Source organism: Balaenoptera physalus, assembly GCF_965194825.1.
Source record: "Balaenoptera physalus genome assembly, chromosome: 5".
Lineage (NCBI taxonomy): Eukaryota > Metazoa > Chordata > Mammalia > Artiodactyla > Balaenopteridae > Balaenoptera > Balaenoptera physalus.
In genome coordinates this window covers 136,114,944-136,133,551 of record NC_138884.1, presented here as the reverse complement: position 1 = coordinate 136,133,551, position 18,608 = coordinate 136,114,944, and positions in this window count along the sequence as shown.

Genomic DNA, 18,608 nt, shown 5'->3' with positions numbered 1-18,608 from the left:
CAATCAAGGTTAAAAACAAAAGCAAAGAACAGGTGCATATTAAGCATTTTTCCAAATATGATCCAGTCTATCTTAGATGATGTCTGTTAAATTGGAGCAGAACTGCTCCAGAAAAGCATTAAGATATTGCCCTATTAGGTATTCAGCAGGAGTGATTCTCACTGTAGGGCACAGAAATCCAGTAAGTTCTCTTCCACCAGTATGATCTAGAATCTTTTAAAGAGTTTCTACCACTTCTTCAGTTAGATCATTTGTAAGGGTGATGAGATTTGTTGGTGGAAGCTTAGGGAATCATCTTCATGTAAAGGAGAACACACAGACTTGGAGTCAAACACATGTAATTCTAAATTCCATATCTGCTCCATAGAAGCTGTGTGCCCTCAGTTTTCTTTTCCATAAAAAGGAGTTAATAATAGCTGTGGTAGTTCTTATACTCCAGAACTTGACAGTCCAGCTGGGGTTGTGGAAAGTACGTCAGCTATTGCTCTACTGTGTGTTAAGCACCAGGGTAAGGTTAAGAACTGGATGCCATGGGAGCAAATGCCTCACCTTTGGGCAATAAGACAAGTTTCCTGGAAGGTTTCTGTGAGGATTAAATGAGACAATGTAGGTACAGTTCTTGTTACACTATATGCCCTCAGTAAACACTCGTTTCTTTTCCTTTCCTCTTTGACAGGGTCACCCCTTATTTCATTTTTAAAAATAAACGTTATTTTTAGAACGGTTTTAGACTTAAGGAAAAAATGTGAAGATAGTACAGAGATTCCCAATATACTCTATAACCACTTACCCCTATTATTAATATATTAGTATGGTATGTTTGTTGCAATTAATGAACCAGTATTGATACATTATTATTAACTATATTAAAATTAACTATATTAAGCTTATTCAGTTTTTCTTATTTTTCACCTAATGTCTTTTTTTCTGTTCCAGGATCCCATTTGGGATACCACATTACATTTAGTCATCTCAATTATTCTTGGCTGTGACAGTTTTTCAGACTTTCCTTGTTTTTGATGATCTTGACAGTTTTGAGGAGTACTGGTCAGGGATTTTGTAGAATGTCCCTCCCTTGGGATTTGTCTGGTATTTTTCTCATGATGAGACTGAGTTTATGAGTTTTGGGGAGGAAAATCAAGTGCCATTTTCCATAACTTCAAGAGTACATAGTATTAACATGTCTTATCATCTTGATGTTAATTTTTTAAACCTGGCCAAAGTAGTGTTTGTTAGATATCTCCACTGTAAAGTTACTCTTTTTATTTTTCCCTTTCCATACTGTGCTCCTTACCTTATTTAATTTTCAAATCATCAGAGGCCCACCTTACTAACCCCCATAAACAGTGGTGGTGACATGAACAGAGATAAGCAGGTTGGATAAATCATAGGTTTGTTATGAAGATCAAATAAGTAGTGCTTCTAATGTGCTTTGAAATCTGTTAAACATAGCTAATATTTTTACTGATAGTTCAAAGAAATAAATCTTCAAGAAATTTGATGCCTTGGTTCAAGATAGGGGGAGAGGAACTCTGGACAAGAGTCTTCTGATCCGTCTTAATACTTGCATCTTTTAAAGTGACCACCTCCTCTCTTTAAGTCCACACCCAAAATGATATGCCCTCCTGGTGCATGTAAGTCAACTATGATTTCTGATGCAGAAATTTTTAGCAAGAGCAGGAGAGTCATACTCTTATTTTCTTAGGTATTTAGGGCAACAACAGAGGCAAAAAATGGTCTACTTTTACTCCCATTGTCTTCTCATTCTCTTTAACTGAGACTGGAAATATGAGAGAGGAAAAATATGAGGAAAAAAAAGGGAGAGGTAGGGAGCGGACCAGAAGATTTAGCCTGGGAGTGGCAGCTCTTGAGTGATTTATTATGGACCAGGGAAAGCTTAGCATTTCTTCCATATTTTTCAGGAAGGATATGATGAGTTGCAACAACAATCTGGTGACTATTGCAGACTTGTTTGAATAAATCCTTCTTTATGCCTGCTTCCTTTTAAACTTGGGTTGCGTACCTACCTCAGGTTAAATGGCTAATCAGTTTTCTTTTGCCTCCAAGAAGAAATGTCTCTGAGGAGCTTTACAGTTTTACTGGTTCAAGAACATCAACATTTATCCAGGTTCAGCTTAACCAAAGGCAAAGCAATACCAGTAGTTGCTCTTTGTGAAAATAACTTCTCTCTTCGGTCTTTAAATAATGTGTTTTTCCTTTCCGCCACTGGTTTTCTCCTTTGTAATGGAGTATTTTCTGATTATTTTCCCACTACCCCCCCAGGGATTCCTACATCTATGAGAATTAAAAGCAATCAAAATGATACTAAATTTTCTTTCCTCGTATGGGAGAGAAGTGTATATCCCAAACACTTACTCTCTGTGTTTATTAACAAGAAATATTTGGTGAAATCTGAGGTATCAAATTTGATTTTATGTTGTTGCTTTCATATCCAGAGGTCCTGCTCTGAGGGTGCTGTTGTGAAGAGGGGGATTTTAGGAGTAGGGTAGGCAGTGGGACATTATGTTTAAGGCCATGAGCTTTGGAGCCAGGTCACCTAGGTTCCAATCTGAGCTTTACCACTTACTAGCTATGTGACCTTGGGCAAGTTATTCAACCTCCCTGTACCTCAGTTTCTTCATCTGTAAATGGGGATAATAATAGTCTTAACTCATAAGGTCATTGTGAGGATTAAATGATTTAATATATGTGAGACACTTAGAACAGTGTTTCACATAGTTAATCTTTTGTGTTTAATGCTTATTAATATTTATAATAATAATAAAAATTCATCAACATACATGCTAATATTCTGTATTTGTCTTCCCTCCCACTTTACTCCCTGTCCTGACTGTAATCAGCATTATCTGGGCTCCCTTTCCAGCTGACTTCATTTGGGTTCAGCCAGAGGAGGCTCTGGGAGGACATGGATGTGTAGAAGGAAAGAGAGGCGTGGGTATCTTTTCTTTTCTTCCCCCCTGCTTCCATGTAGCTGTTTCTCCTGCAACAGATGTGCTCCTCCATGATTCAGCTCCTGTTGGACAGCCCCTCCTGTGGCTTCAGCCCTTACTGGGCTCCTTTAACACCATTTGTTCCTCCAATTCCTTCAGCTCTAGAGGTGGTAATGCCCTCCCACGGTTGGGGCTCTGGATGCCTCATCATGCCTCGTATGCTAGCTCAGTTCTTCTCACACCTTTGTTGTTAGTCCCTTCATTAGCATCTCTTCATTTGAACCATCTTGGGAGAATTCTGTTTTCTGAGGGGACCTTGACTTACATAAAATTCTATAACTTTATATTTGGATTTGACAGTTTTGTAGCATCCCAGCTATGAATCCTTTCCTCTCAATATGCTAGGGAAGTTTCACTAAAAATTTTGATTATTACTTGTAAACATTTAGCCTCTTCATTACATTTCTTGAGACAAGAGTTACTGTTTTGGGTGCATGCATGTGTTTGTATATGTGCTTCTAACACAGTGCCAGATATATAGCAGGTGGTAAAAAATAACTCCATAGTGTTGAAGGACATTTTTGTTCAGAACAGTGAGCATGATGGTTTACTCCAGTGACACATTAAAAGCTTTGCAACTGTAGCAGCTTTAGTTTCAACCTTTCTACAATTACTTGTTAGGCTTTAAAGGATTTATTACTTGTGAAAGGTGACAAAATAATAGCACTGAGGAAGAAAATCCCATAGTCTCACAACAGACTGTGACTGTCCAAGCTTCCTCTGCCTCCTGCCAAAGAGCCCAATGGAGCTGATTGAAAGATTAGCTCATTTTCAACTGAAGTTTTGATGTTCTGGGAGACTGGGCAGTTTACCTTCCCCTCAGGAAACTCTATGAAAGAACTAGATTAAGTATTTTCTCTTCCTGAGGAGTCTCTCTTAAAGCCCTCCTGCTGCATCCTTGAATAGACTCAGCCTTTTTAAGAGGAAGCAGTTAATTAATTTGGTTTCTATATACTTTTTTCTGCAAAGGAAAATGCTTGTAAAGCGAGTACCTGGTCAACTGCTGAAATATTGATAGTTTGGTGACCTGGCTAATTGTAAATGAGAACCTAGATATAATTTGTTAGCACCTAGCATACAGAGTTCTTAAATGCAACTATAGATGTAAATATTTAATCTTCGTGAAGGCAGAAATGGAAGGTCTCTGTGTGAGTTACTTATGCAAGTAGCTTTTGGAGCCTCATTTTCTTATTAGTAAAGCAAATGGTAACACCACCAATCTTGTAGGTTTATTGTGAGAATTAGAGATGCTTACAAAGCACCTACAATGCAATAAGTGTTCAACAGATGATAACAAGGAGAACTGATAAAAGCTAGATTGGAATTTTTTTTTAAACTGAAAATGAATAGAAATAATTACTATGTTTACTTAATCAGTAGTGTTTTTGTGTTATATCCTGCATATTTGCCAGTAGAGCAAGGTTGGCCGTTGCCATAGGAGGGAGTATTTTTAGGAAGGAGGTTCTTGGGAAAAGGCCACTTACCCAACCATAAATGGGAATTTTCTTGATAAGGTTAGATAGGCAAGCTCCACTAGGTGGTAGCATTGCCACGTGGCCCAGCAAGGGACGCTGCAAGAAACTGGCTGAATATTATGTGAATATTAAAGACAGAAGTTTGGACATGAATATCAAACCTGCTGAGGGCCAAGTAATATGACTTTTGACTTGTCCTAATTGAGAGCCAGCTGAGGGCTTGTCTGGAGGACTGTCACATCTATCACACGTGTGCTTTAAGATATATTTATAAACAGACACACACACACACACACACACACGTATATATAAAATAGACCTAGGGAATTATGCCATCTGGGATCTAAACTGGAAGAGCAAATTTCCCTCAAGGAGGTAAAAAATATATGATAATTACATAGTGCACGTGTTTTGAACTTTACGGAAATAAACCTTTCAGGCTCAGGTTTTGGTGCCAAATAATAATAACAGCCAGAAGAGAACTATGTCTTGTGGTTTTCTTATAATCCCTTTCAGTTCCTCACATGCACCAAATTATGATCAGGCAAGTGGGATAACACATACTTTTCGGAGGAAGTTCAGTAAATTGAACTCTAGATCTAAACACTAGCAAAACAACATTGAAAAATCACAATATTTAACTTCCCTTTCAGAGTACATACAGACATTAGGAAAGAATGAAAATACCTTCACTTAAAAATTATTTTAAAAGTTCCATGTTTGAATAACAATTAGAGCTCGGTTTTCTCAGACTCTGGATTTTACTTTCAGACAAGGCTTTTTTCGGGGTCGTTCGGTGCTGTAGTGTCTTCTTTATTATTTACATATCAAAGAAATTTTTTTTTTCTTTCTCATCATTTCTTTCCCCATAATGATGTTTATTTTCCCCTTTTTACTAGAAATAAGAGGTGGAAAGAGATAAAACTTTCTTATGATTCCATTTTACCATATTTTTCCATGATAAGATAACAGTGGAATTCATTCAGCACATAGCTCAAAATGGAATTAAAACATGCAATATATATCCAAGTGACATTGTATGTTGACACCTAGAAATTGTATAAGTAGGTAGTGTTTACTGTTAGAATGAAAATAAGAACCTTTAATTTTCCTCTACCAGCCCTTTTCCTTGGCTTCTCTTGATGGAGTGTGCCCCTGAGATGGTTGTTCCTTGGAATTTGCCCTAATATTCATGACTCTTCCTAAGCTTTGTGAGAAGTAGATTTTTGACTTCCATGGGGCTTGGCTGACTCCTCTGACCCTGGGATATCCTCAGGTAAAAGGATGCCCTGGAATTCAGGTGGTGGCAGTACTGACTTCAGAATTTTAGACCTGCTTTGAGGAAAAAACTGGGTAAAATGAGCTGTCAAAAACATGGAGGTAACTTTGGAAGCAGCCAATAGCCTAAATATTGTCTTTTCTAGATTAAGGCTAGAACAGGCATAAATTGGCCAGCTATGCCTCCACACAGTCGGCTTTGGATGATAGGAATGGATTTTTCTAAGAGTGAGCGACAATGGCCCCTACTCTCAGTAAAATGTGTGTATATATGTGAGTGGGGAGACTTAATCAAGAAGCTGGGATCCTTCTAATTTCCTTTGAGTCTTCATTTAAAATTGATTTTAAATGCTATTAGCTTTTGAGGTGGAGGAAGGAGGAAAGGGAGTAAAAGATTAATTGCTGGGGAAAGACACATAAAAAGGTGGCTCTGCCACAGGACACTTGAGAGTCAAATTTAAATCCAGATGAGATTTGAGATATCTTCTTGGCCATTTTCCTTCTTGCATTGAGAACCTTTGTAAGTTATAGTCTAGATCTTGCTTTTATAGAAGTTTGAAAAAATTCCAAATGCTGATTAGCCTACCAAAGGGTTTGAAGCCTACCTGAGATATCATAAAATTTTCTGTGCCAACTACTCTAAACTTATGGAACAAAAACCAAATATAAATAAATAACCAACCAACCAAATAAATAAATAAATAAATAAAGGTATAAAATATTTCTGGTCATATTTAACTGATTTTTTGGGTAAGGAAAAATTTTTTAAAGACTAGCAAAGTGTTTTACTCTGCCATAGGTTAAGAGGAGTACCATTTACCATCTACTCCTTTGTCTATGGATTTTTACATTTTTAAGAGAATGAGAGTGCCGTAATATTTTGTGTAATCATGGTGGTCTCTTTTTCTTTAAATTCTGGAGGACACCATAGCTGCCAGTGGATAAAATTTCTTCTGGGAGTAGAGGTAGGCTTCCACATAGGATTACTGTGCAGTAAAGTCAGAAATCTGAAGCACATGAATTAAATGGTTAAGCAGTGCTTGCAAGCTGTGATATCAGAGGAAATATCTGCTGTTAAGTGAAAGCTGAATAGCAGGGGGGGAAATTTCCTCATTTTCATCAGCTAATAATCAAAACAGTTTGACACTAGCCAGAGAGAGCCAGAAAATATGGAAACAATTATTGAGTTAAATGAAATATCACAAAATTATATGTTATTTTGCATTTTGGATTTTTAAGGTAAGAGCATTTTATGAAGATTCTATTATGTATTGACCAAATAAAAGAAAAAGGTTGGGAGTGGGTTTAAAGGCAAAAGTAAGAAATGTGATATCTTAAGATACCAGTGGAAAAGTGTATGGATATTCTTACTTCCATAGGCACAGTTCTATTTTAAATCCCACTGCTGACTGCCTTTATTATTAGGTTGGAATAATCAGTTCTATGATGGAGTAAAACTGTTTTCACTGACAAGAAAAAGATTCCTTACAAATCTGGTTAGGGGTTTGATCAAATGCATATAGTTACTTTGTCTTAAACAAAAAAGTGATGGTGATTGTCATTAAATCTCGAACTCTGTTTTTACTTTTATGAGACTATTACACACCCTAACTGCATTACCACTACAATAACAAAATCACGTTTCCTGCTATTTCAAGAAATCTGAAATGGTGATGAAAGACATTTCCTACCAGTGATGTCAATGGTTATTTAATTGCCATTAAGATGGTAATGAAACTCTTTCTTTTCACTTACCCATGATGAAGTGTTCTTGATCAGATTGTGTTAAACAAAATGGCTGCCATCGTATTAGATGTTCTTTCTAAAAACTAGGTTTTCATTACTCTAATAATGTTAGCAGAGCAAGCCGAATTATGTTTGGCATTAGCTTTTGAATTGTTGCTTCTAAATAGTATTTTTGTTTAAAAAATTGGATTACCTTTTCCATATTAAGGATAACATATTTTTGTAATATTAAGAAAAAAACACACTTTTCATTATTTGAAGTAAAAATAATTTGCCCACCCTAGATCTCAAATTTGTTCTATTTTGGCAATTTCAACTTCTAGTATCATTATCATTATTATTTTTTTTCTGAACACGAGACCTGTACTTAGGTCACATCGATGGGACCTAAAGCAAATTAGAAATTTCAAGATGCTTTTTCTTTTTGTTTGAGATATAAATAAAGGGATATATAATGGTCCTGTCTTTGCTTACATTAATCTTGGTATTTCCCATTACCTGGTTAGCTGCTCACTTTATTCCCTAGAAGGCTTCTATATTCTGGGGAAGGTTGGTAGAGAAAGAAAAGAAATGAAGACCACAAAACAAAAAGAAAGATTACATCATCAATTCAGAAGTGGAGAAGCAACATTAACATTGGAATAAGAAAAATTTCCCCATGTTTCAAACCCTAAACAAGGTTATTGATACTTAAAGTTGAAGATACTGTGGTTAGTTGAAAAAAGAAGTCTCAAATATACCAAAGATGGAGTCTACTTTCTCTACCCTTGAATCTAGGTTTGTTAATGTGCCTTGCCTTGGTTAACAGAACACTGGGAAATTTGATTCAAGCAGAGGTTTGAGGAACGCTTACATGTTCAACCTTACCCTGTCTCGCTGTTCTCTGCAATCCCGAGACTGCTGTGTTTCAGAATGAAGCACGACATGGAATAGAGACAAGCTGTCCTAGCTCTGGTGTCCCTACACCAACAAGCCTGCCAACACTCAGTTATGTGAGTGAACTATCATAGATTATTCAGTGCCAGCCAAGCTGGTGTAGACCAGAAGATCTGCTTAGCCAACCCGTGGAATCGTAAGAAATAAAAATGTTATTTCAAGCCATTCAGTTTTGGGGTAATTTCGTATGCAAGCAAAAGCTAGTTGGCACAAATTTAAAAATGGAACATTTGTCTTTAGATGAAAAATATCCTAAAATTTTTTGTTGTTGTTGCTTTTAAATTTCTTTTTGAAAAAGGTGCTTCAATGGAAAACTTAGTTTTAGGTTTCATGAACTCACTGTAGCTTGGGTAGACCACTCTATATAAAGATTCAACGACTTGAGTAATTCTAGTTGGATACTATACATTTCTCTTGAATTCCTCGGTGCTTTAGTTAGCTTCGTAAGAATTGGTTGCAATAATCAGTCAAGATATTATCACATTTTCTATTAGTTTTTTCATTTCAATTTTGCTATTTTTATACCATTTAAAAAATGTACAATTGAGAACTTTTGGAAACCAAACACATTAGCTACTGCTAATTTAATGTGACACATCATAGATGTAAGTAACATTAGCACTAACATATTTTTTACCTTTCCATTGGAATTTGTACCAAACCCTCAGAACTATCCAAGAAAGACTTTTGCTGTATATACTGTCAATAAGAATTATATCTCAGTACATTTTCTTTTCATCTACTGGGGAATATCCAGATGATTAAAATTCATTTATATTTGAATATATGCTCCCTATTTTTTTATAGTTGATTAACATAGGTTGTTGACTGAATGTGAGACTGTAGGAAAATTCAAGAAATTGCAGTGCTTAGAAATTGTATTTATCTTATTCTAGGGCTTTCTTGCCTATTGTTGCAAAATTGTCTGGGCATTTTGATCAAGTACACAAGCTAGGTCCTTTTGAATAGGTTGATTTGAAAGCTCAAATTTCGGGGATGGCCAGAATGACTTCTTTTTTGGTCTCAGATGTTCAGAGTTGCAATCTGGTCCTTTGGACATCAGTTTTACCAGATGATCCAGATCTTTGTAAACAATTTGCTCTATAATTCTCTTTGTTAGATAATAAGTTTTGAAATTGCCATCTAAAATCTGGAATAGTTACCCATCCAGATTAGTAACAACTTTGCATTTTCAAAGACTAAGTATAATTCATGCTAAAAGTCATTATTTGGGGGAAAATTATATGGAATGAATAAAGTAGAGAAATTCTTCCTTAGAAATGAGAAATAAGGAAACATTAAATTTCATGTGTTTAAAATATGGCTCCAGGTTTTATTGATAGTGATTTCAAGTTAAATCTGTTAGTTGTACATCAAGGCAACAAAAGCCATATTTGTGAGTCCATAATGGACTTGAATATAGCAACTCAGGATGGAAGGAAGCATGGTAAAGACTTTATTCTGCTGTGACATGTTCTTGTCAGTTTTGTAGGAAGCAAGGTTATATTTGCTCAATAGTAGGTTTAGACTAATTCTGTTTCCTTTTTGCTGAAAAGAAGGAACTTTTAAATTTGTTTTTGGTGGAGGAGGTGAGATTCTGTGTGGTCATTCTTTTAGTAAGAATGGATAAGAACAAATCATTGACTAGGGAGCACATCATACAATTCTAGTGCTGATACAACAAATCCCAGATAATTGTACTTTGAAAAAAGGTGGAATTTAGATCTAGGTAATTTGGACCTAATCTGCTGATTTGTTGGGTAGCCTTCAACAGATCACTTAACTTCATTCATAACATACTTTGAAATTCTTAGATAAAAGTCCTCGTGTCTAAAACAGAGTATCAGACTAGATTCTCATTTTATACAATACCCAGGGGAAATTTTGAAAGCATTACATAGAGTGAGAATTTGGCACAATAGTATTATTGTGGATTTGGGAACTAAGTGCGCATGTTCAGGGTTTATGGTTCTCAACATTGCAACAGCTCTGTATGATGGAAAAACATTCAGTTTTGTACAGGTTTCTTTTGAGTGCTGGAGAGACTAGGTACCATAGAGAGAAATGAACGAGGCTCTTTAGTCTGGCAATTAAAATAAAAAAGAATCACTTATGTGGTGATTTATCAGCTTGGATCCCCAGTGAGGGATTCAGAGGTAGTTAAATGAGTGAAACTGTCATTTGAAATGTTTCCTTTCATGGACATCAGGCTTTGGTCGTGTCTGATTCTTGGAGAAGTGCCAGGGGATGACACTGAGGTGGCACTGGGTTTCACAGTGTTAGACACATCTGGCCTGGATGCCTGGAGTCAGATGCAGAGGTGCCTGAGGGTTTCGTGTAGCCCTCTGGAACGAGGGTTATTTTTAGTGGTGTAAAAATCTGTTTTTTGCCTATTGCAAATCATATATCTCTTAGTTTCTCAAGCTAAGGTGTGATGATAGGATGATATTAGGTTGATGTTAGACTGGACATTCAGATAGGGCTGTGCGCAGAACGTATAAATGATAATCCTGGGGCCTGACACTGTACTGCTCATGGGATGAGCCTGGTGGTTGTTCTGGAAGCCTTGATGCAATATCATTCCAGTCACATGGAGGAGGCTCAGTGAAGAAAACTGAAAACATTTCCAGCTTCTTTGAGTCATTCAGATCTTTCCTGTGCACCTACTCTGCTGCAGGCACTATGCCTGATTTGGGATATGGTGTTCAGTAGACAGATGCTTAATGATACTGCTGCTATGTAAGCAGCTGCTCTTCTGAATAACTGTTGTTTTTAATAAATGCATTTCATGTGAAATGAAAACATTCTGTATATTGTGCTTCATTTTAGAATGATATGCTTCTACAAATACTGCATTCTGAAGTGGGCCTAAAAAACCTTCTGGGATCAACTTAGTTCATTTGTTCAATAAGTGTTCATTCAATTAACCTTTATTTTGAGCCCATTTTTAAGTGCTAGGCACTTTCCCACTGAGTTAAAATTGAGTTTGTCCTCAGATTAGCATCTGTAACTGCTCTCTGAAAAAGGTTATTGCTGTAGTGAGACTGTTCCTGAAACTTGTGACTAGCCTGAAGTATTTGGTTTTACTTGTTCCTGCTGGTTCATCAACATGTATGTCTTCCCTGGCATTCAGTTGCTGACTTGGTACTATGTATTGTTCATTATTTTTCCATACTCTGTCCAACAGAGTCATCTTGTTGTAGACAACAAATACATTAATCAAGCATTTATTGTGCACCTGAAGTGCTTTGCTCTGGGGAAACGCAGTACCTTCCTTCAAGGTGCCTGCAGTCTAGAGAGGGGGCAGATAAATAAACATTTACAATAGAGGATGATAAATGACACAGTAGATACAAACATGGGGTATTGGAGAAACACAGAGATGGATCACTTAGACTAGGTTTGTCAGGATGGAAAGGATAAAAGTCACTTGTATTAGTTATTATTACTGTGTAACAAATTGCCATAAAATAAATGGCTTAAGACAATAATAAGCATTTGTTCCCCCAATCTCACAGTTTCTCTGGGACAGGAATTTGGGAGCCTTTAGCAGGGCAGTTCTGGCTGGGGTGTCTCAAATGAGGAAGTATTGAGATACTAGCTCAGGCTACTGTCATTTAAAGGCTGGACTGGAGCTGAAGGATCTGCTTTCAAGGTGGTTCGTTCACATGGCTTTTAAGTCTGAGTTGTTTGTTGGTGGGAGACCTCAGTTCCTTTCTCTGGAGGCCTTACCACAGGACTGCTTGAGTGTTTTCATGACATGGATACTGGCTTCCTTTAGAGTGAGTGATCCAAGAGAGACCAAGGCAGAAACCCTACTATCTTTTATGATCTAGTCTTGGAAACATCCCACCTGCACTTCTCTAGTGTTCTATGGGTATCACAGGCTGGCCTGGTAAAGTGAGGGAGGGGACTACACACGGTGTGAATACTGGGAGGTGAGAATCATCGGGGCCATTTTGGAGCTGGCCACCACACCAATCTTCAGGGATGCTTAGCGTCTGTGATTTGATGCTGGTTCCTGGAGCATTAACTCATTTGGGCCTTGGCAACCACACTGGTACTGTGAGTCTTTGATTTTTCATATGTTATACAGGTTTCTGATACGACTACTTGGGCCTTGGCAACCACACTGGTACTGTGAGTCTTTGATTTTTCATATGTTATACAGGTTTCTGATACGACTACTCTTATTTGAATCATATGGAGTAACAAGCTGTTAGCAAAACAGTGGATACAATTGCTTCTTAACTCAATGCTTCTGATGTATTAATCCTAGTGGTGACACTGACAGTTAATAGGTTTCAGACAACATCACAGAAGAAAACATATTTGCTGTTAAACATGAGAATTACAAAATAATTGTTCTTTCTGATAGTGTCACTGAGATATCATCATGTGGCTCCAAGTGGGAATCTCTTTCCCTGGAGGTTTGACAATTTGCACATACTGGCTCACATTGTGTGTAGCTCCGCTGTGAGTTTCAAGCATATCATGCAATGGACCATTTAATACTCATAATGTAAGCATCCTCCAGATCCTATCTCAGAAAAGCGATGAAGCCAGTTAGTATTTGGGACTTGAGGCCTGAAACCTTTCTTTTGTTGAGTAGGGAAAGTGGATGTTGATGATTAAAAGTTGATGCCCATTATAGTTATTAGATAATAGTATTTTGCTAATACCATTTCCAGTTCTATGGTTGTATCAAAAGGTGGTTTAGAAAGGGGCTTCAACTCTTCTTAATTCCAACTAGTCCAAAAAGCCACCCTACTTATAAACTTATCATCTAAGTACAATGTGCTTCTAATATAAACTTTACTTCAAGATTCTGGATTCAGTCTTTTAAGTCCCTTATATATAAAAATTAGGGCTGCTACTGTTCCACACAATCACTTGCCTGCCTGTATTAACATAGTTCCACATTAACATAGCTCAGACTTTGCAGCTTGTTAAATTTTGGCATCTGCATTTATCCATGTAGGATCTGGCCTCTTTCTCCCAATTTGTCATTATGGGTGAGCTCTGAATTGATTGTGCTTATAGAGCATTTTCTGCCTGTGTCTTGCTAGTAGCACAAATTGGTTATTAGCCTTTCCATTTAAAGCAGACTTGCTGCTTTACAACCACTCTGACATGCTGAGAGAGCCCACAATTTCAGTACTAAGGCTTGTTAGAGTCTAATGCACTTATTATAGTATTTTCCATAGCTTGTCATTTGATGAAAGCAGAGCTGCATTCACGAGCAAAGATCCAAGATGCAGAGATTGCTGTGTACATATATTTTATCTTCTTTGTATAACTCATCTTCCCTTAGTCTCTGTAGGAACCCCATCACTTACAGCCTCTTTGTGTATAGCCCCAGTGATTTGTCGTTTATCCTGTTTTTAACGTAAGCGCTGGGACACATGTTCCTCAACTTAAATTGGTTGTATAATTTGGACACACGTTCAGTTTCATCTCCTCATAGTCCTCCCAATATCTTTTTTGCCATTTTTACCTATAAAAGACCATACTCCCTCTTCCTGGGGATACCCTTTTTTCTCTATTTCATTTCTCTTGACTGCTGTCATAGGCAATTCTGTCTTAGGCAATTTTGAGAAAAGAAGTTGGACATGCAAGGGAAAACTGAGGGTACCCTTTCAATATTGGGGATCTGAAGACCCTGGGGAGCTGGGAACTCTGAATGAGTAGGAATAGAATATTAAGTCAAAAAGCTTTTAGGAAAATTTGGAGACTTTGATGTAGAGTTACACCCATAAAATTCTTTAGCTCTTTCACACCCTTATGGTTTGTATTCTCTCTTTTCCAGTTCCTCTGAATTGCCAGCACCTCTCCTCCTTTTACCCCTTACTCATTTGTACTTCCCCATGTACACTGGGAGATCCCTCAACCTTAAAGCAATCTGACCCTGTATGTAATTTCCCTCAGTCTGTACCAACCTCACAATGTAAGTGAGGCCAAACTCTAATAGATCAGTTACTTAGCTCCCCTGGCCACATCCAGGTTCCTTCCTCTGATGGAACAAAAAAGAGAGGGGAATCACTGGGAGTATCTCACACAAATTAAACTCTGTTTCTCACTGGGCTATTCACTTTCAGGTAGCTCTGGGGGCTCTTTCAGATGCTCCTGAATAACCTAGCCAAGTCCCTGATTTACCTATTGAATGTTGGTCAAGTAATATTTCATGATGGGGTCTCTAGCCCTTTCTTTGCCCACAGCAGTCTCCCTTTAAGCATTATCTCTCTGTTTTGATAGCCAGCTTATTTACAGATACTATTGAGATTTCTGGTACATAACATTTTACATTTTTCGTTCCTACATCTTATTTTCTTAATGCAAGGGGAAAGCATATTGAAATGATAAGGTTTGAATCTCTGCAAGTTCTTCTGTTTCTCTCCCTAGCTACATTTTGAACTGCCCTGCTTCTGGTCTGAACTCAGAAAACTAGAGGCACTATCCCAGGTTTCGCCTCTCCCCGTATGATGTCCTCTGCATCCCCTGAAGGTCCCATTCCATCAACACTCCAACTCCTGTCAGTAATTTTGTCAGAGAAAATTGTGATGATCAGAGGTTCACACCCCATATTTACCACTTCCATATACATCTGTCTAGATGCTTTTTTTCCCTGTTTTAGAGGAAGGGGCAGTGCAGTGTGGACCATGTGTTTTGGCACCATGCAGATAAAATTTGAAACATGGCTCTGCAACTTCCTAGCTAAGGAACAGTGGTCGAATTATTTATCATCTAAAAAGTGTCCTTATGTGCAAATTGAGGATAATAACCATTGGAGGGGTTTGATTAAATAAGATAATAAATTTATTTGCCTAAGCAAGTGCTTGGAATCCAGCAGACTATTAACAGTTGTCAGCTTCATTCCTCGCTCCTTACCTCTTCCCAGCTGAGTCTGCTATGTCTTCTGGGGTCTTATTCCATCAGTCCTAAATTTTAGGATCCAACCCTTCAACTATGTACTCACTCTTTCATATTAGAAATTTCTGTTTTTTTCCATTTAGCTATTGCTCCAATTCCCCCTTCTTTATATGCTAGCTTTTTGAGAAGTTTATCTGAACTATCATGTCCCATTTATTACTGCACGGATCAATGATTGTTTGGCTTTCACCTTCATCTGACTATTGAAATCGCTCACACCAAGGTTTCTAATACCTGCTGAATTGCCAAATATAATGGATACTTTTCAGTCCTTACCTTCTTTGATCTATTTATAGCATTTTACAACACTTATCCATTCTTTAGAATTGTTTCCTATTTTAGATTCTTCTCTACCTCTCTGAGTGCTGCCATATTCTCTTTATAAACTTTATTCTGCTGTCTACCACTTTAATGTTAGTATGCCAGTCTCCTCTCCTCTTCTTTCTTCTCTTTTCTCTCTGCCCTTCACTCTTGCTCTCTCCCCTTTCTCTTTAATTCACTTCTTTCTGGGTGTTTTCTTTCTACCCAACAAATGCAGAATACCAAATACATGTAGAATATCCACTGAGACAGAAGGATACAACAGACCATGATTACATAAAATTGTATGGATGAATCTCAAAAACATTGTTTTGAAGAGAAGAAACCAAACATACAAAAGGCTAAATACTGTATGCTTGCATTTACATGAAGTTCATGAAAGGTCGGAATTAACATATGTTATTAGAAATCAGAACAGTGGTTGCCTGTGGGGGAATGGGGATTGACTAGAATGGTTCCTTGCAAACTTTCTGGGGTTGATGGACATGTTCTATATTTTGATTGGAGTGTTGGTTACATGGGTCTATATATTTTTCAAAATTTATTGAATTGTGTACTTGAGATCTGGGCATATCATTGTATGTAATATTTACTTCAAAAGAGAAGGAAAAGGTCATTGAGAGAGGTAGAGATGGTGGTAGAAAGTAAATGTTACCCTCGCTCCTCCATATTCCCCTCCACCTCCCGTAAGAGTTTCAAAGTGTTCTGTATTAAGCAGGATGGGTCTGCTTCATTAGAGGGTGCTTTTGACTAGAACATAGATTTTGTAGTTTAGCGGGTTGACCGTCAGGGTATGTCCTAGAACTGAAGAAGTATGAAGGAAAGACATCTCCATATGCTAGTCCTAAGTTGAGACTGACATTCAAAATGTCAAATATTTAGTTGCATGAAGGGAATAATATTTACCAGCTTTATATACAGTACAAACACTGAATTAATGGAACTGTGTGCTTGAAGTACTTGGTTTTTATGTTTCAGATCTGTTCAGCATGCTAGGGGTAGAAAGAGGGTTGGAAAGGGAAATATGCCAACTTGCCCAATTTCATGTACACAATTATTTGAGGAAATTCTGGTAAGAACGCACTAAAATATAAGTATATTTACTGACATTTATAGTTATGATGCCAATAACTCTGATCTAAACAAGGAAAAGTAAATACCCGTGGGAAAAATTCATTTGCCTATTTAAGTAATCAAAACATAATTTCTAAAATTCAAGATATCTTAATATATATGCATTGATTTATTGTACTTAGTTGAAGATTGAGGTAATGGGGCAAAGCATCTTGACTGGCTCTGATTGATTCTCTCTCCTATAAGAATGCATTGACTCACAGATCTCCAAGTGGCCTGCCATACTGTCTAGATCTACTGTATTTTTTTCTGGAGAGAGGAGCCTTTGGTTGATAACATCTTCGTTTACACTCGAAAGTGGCAAGTGGTTACGTATAATGACTTGTATCTTTTTAAAGAGGTAACACTATATATTTTGATTGTGAAAGTTCAGCATGTTTGTGTTTCCTGATAAAAGATGTTTCATTTTCTTTGTATTTCATAGAGTAGTTTGGCTTTCACTCTTGGTTATTTCATTAGTTAGCAGAAATTGGAACCAGTTTTTTTCTGTCAAGGTACCATGAAGATAATTCTGGGAAAACAAGAAGAATAAGAAACAGTTTTCTGGTTCAGTCCTTTTTTTCCTATTTATTCTAGTTGTCTTAGTGAAAGATTTGTATCCAGGTTGAACTTTCTTCCTTGTTATGCTGTTTTTGTCTCATCATAATATTTCCTCACTTTAATTAAGGCAACGTGTTCTACTGCCATGGAAATGAATTCAAAGCCACAGGTTGGGCATACTGGTTCCATTTCTTTACCAGGAAAGGTGTATGTGCTGAGAAGCCAAGCCTCTCTTTAAGCATAAACCCACATGGTAGTCTCTAAAAAAAACTAGGAAGGCTAATATGATAGAGTCACCAAGTAGATGCTTTATTTTTATTTTTTTAAACTTTTTATTTTATATTGGAGTATAGGTGATTAACAATGCTGTTTTAGTTTCAGGTGTACAGCAAAGTGATTCAGTTATACGTATACATGTATCTATTCTTTTTCAAATTCTTTTCCCATTTTAGATTGTTACGTAATATTGAGCAGAGTTCCCTGTGCTGTACAGTAGGTCCTTGTTGGTTATACCTTTTGAATATAGCAGTGTGTACCTGTCAATCCCAAACTCCCTAAACTATCCCTCCCCGCCATGCTTCCCCCCCATCCCCAGTAACCATAAGTTCATTCTCTAAGTATGAGTCTGTTTCTGTCTTGTAAACAAGTTCATTTGTATCATTTTCTTTTTAGATTCCACATATGATATATGTCTTTTTCTGTCTGACTTATTTCGCTCAGTATGACAATATCTATGTCCACTGTTTACAATAGCCGAGACATGGAAGCAACCTAAAGTCCATCGACAGATGAATGGATAAAGAAGATGTGATACATATATACAATAGAATGTTACTCAGCCATTAAAAAGAATGAAATAATGCCATTTGCAGCAACATGGATGGACCTAGAGTAGGCATTTTAAATAGCTAGTTTACTCCATGGTAAACCTTTGTAGCATATAAGGTTTCTCTTATAATGACTAATATCATATAAATCAATTAAACAATATTAGGATTTTTACTTGTTAGGAGTTAGATTTATAAAGTCCTTTTTATGCCACATAACACATCGACTAGTATACTTAGTGGTGACCTCCAAATACAGGCCATATGACGCTCACTCTCCGTAATTTGCCGTGACCTTAGACGTGTGTACATGAAAATCAATGTTTCATATACAGTTGTGGAGATGGGTATCTTTTGTGTATTTTTCTCTAGGTCTCTCCCCCTCCCTCTCCACACACACAAACATGTAT